The sequence below is a fragment of the Macaca fascicularis genome, chromosome 2 (assembly GCF_037993035.2).
Source record: "Macaca fascicularis isolate 582-1 chromosome 2, T2T-MFA8v1.1".
Taxonomy (NCBI): domain Eukaryota; kingdom Metazoa; phylum Chordata; class Mammalia; order Primates; family Cercopithecidae; genus Macaca; species Macaca fascicularis.
Window position 1 is genome coordinate 103543773 of NC_088376.1, and position 1953 is coordinate 103545725.

At 42.1% G+C, this 1953-nt stretch overlaps 1 pseudogene; it reads right to left on the minus strand.

Annotated features, from left to right (window-relative positions):
* Positions 1-1414: 1414 nt before the first annotated feature.
* On the minus strand, positions 1415-1715 carry LOC102145997 (non-histone chromosomal protein HMG-17 pseudogene; annotated as a pseudogene).
* Positions 1716-1953: the final 238 nt, after the last annotated feature.

Below are 1953 nucleotides of genomic sequence, written 5' to 3' on the forward strand. Positions count from 1 at the left end.
TAGTAGGCTTGTAGACTACCACCTTCCTACTACAACTGTATAAAGGTAAAAATAGTGAAGGATCAGGGGAATGAGAGCTTGAGCCAGGTCCTGGGGCCAGGCTGTTACTAGATTTTCTACCCTTGACAACTACAATAGAGTGCATTTTATATTGTGTTTAATTTTCAAGGGAGTTTTTTGAAAAAAATAATGTGTTTTAAAACAGGTCCTTTTTTCAGGTAAAAATGAAGAAAACTGGGATGAGGTAGATATGTAATGCAATGGACATGGAACTGTGAGACCTTAGAAGCCAAGTTATCTGAGGCAAGGAATCTTTCAATGGGATGGCTCTGAGGCTGGTTTTGTGGCTCTCCTGACAAGCTGAGCTTTAACCAACTATAAATATTCTCTTTAGGGACATCTTTCAGTCACTGGGACCTTAGATTGTTCTGATCCCAGTTGAACTTTTGAGAGTTTCCTAGTTTACTACCTCTGAGGTCATCTCCCAATTTTGGCTTAGAAACTGGAAGTCATCAACTCTGACTATCTCCCTACAATCTTCAACATTCAAGGAATTCCTAATTTCCAACATCCTTTTCTTAACATAGAAATTCACCTTAAAGAAGATGTTCTATTTCTTTTTTTTTTTCCAAGCCAAGCTGTTTCCAGCTTTATTAAAGATACTTTCCACAAACAATCATGGTATTTCAGGCAGGATGTGGGCAGACAATCATTAACAGTATACAACAAATTTTAAACTCCCTCCTTCAATTGACTACCAAAAATCCAGAAGCCACTATAAAACCCAATGAAGTCTTCATCTGATGCTCTGAAAAGGGAAAGTTTAGAGTGATGGTTGACATTTCACATTTAGCATGTTGTTTAACAACTTTTCACAAGCCGACCCTGAGTTTCAGGAAGTGAAATGAAAATGGCAGAATTTGTCTGAAAATCCACAATCTAGAAATGGAACCACTGTTCTCTTGACAGATGCCATCTCAGTGGCATCACTGGAAAGTCCAGATTGCCTGACACACTGGTAACCAATGACTGGGGATCAGGTCCCAACAGATGTCTGGGCTTAAGGGAGTTAAGTCTATGCTGAAGGATGGAAAGGGAGAATGGGGACATAAAAAAATTTTGTTTCTAAATACCACAAGGCTTTTGCGCCAAGGTGACCATCTGTGTCAAAGTCAGGGAATCCCTCCTCCTGGGATCCAAGAGGAAGTCTTTCAAAACTAGAAGGGAAAGGTGTTTCCCCCACATCAGTCCAGCTTCGGGGACATTCTATTAGTGACATATGCCCCTTCCCCCTAAAACAACAATGAAGTGTTCCGTGTGCTAATAGCATAGCTTTAAAAAAAAAGTAAAACAAAATTCTGCATTTTTATAAAACGTGATAAAAATATCATTTCAAGCTGTGCAGTCACCAAAAGTACACAGTTATCAAAAATGCACACACTTCACTTGGCCTCTCCAGCACCTTCAGCTTTCTGTGCCCCGTCTGTTTTGGCATCTCCATTTTCTGCAGGGTTATTCCCCTCCTTGCCAGCATCAGCTTTTCCCTTTTTCCCTTTGGGTACCTTCTCTCCCTTCTTTGCAGGGGCCTTTTTAGGCTTGGGCTCTGGCTTTGGAGGAGCAGGTTTAGCAGACAACCTCACAGATCTTCTCTGTGGTTCCTCCTTCACCTTGGCTTTATCTCCTTTAGCATCCCCTTCAGCCTTTCTATCGGGCATGGTGGTGGTGGCGACGGTGGTGGGATGTAGGCACTGGGTGCGGGATGCAGCAGCACACTTGCTTTCATTGTCTGGGAATCATTCTCGCCTCCTCTTCTTCTGAAGATGCTCTCTTTCTTTGGTGAGATTCTTCCCTTTAGCTCTTCTGTTCTGTGCCTCAGATGGCATTGCTATTCTGTGGCTAAAGTCTCATAGGGTATAACATCCACCCTCATCACTTGGTAAGATGACCAACTCA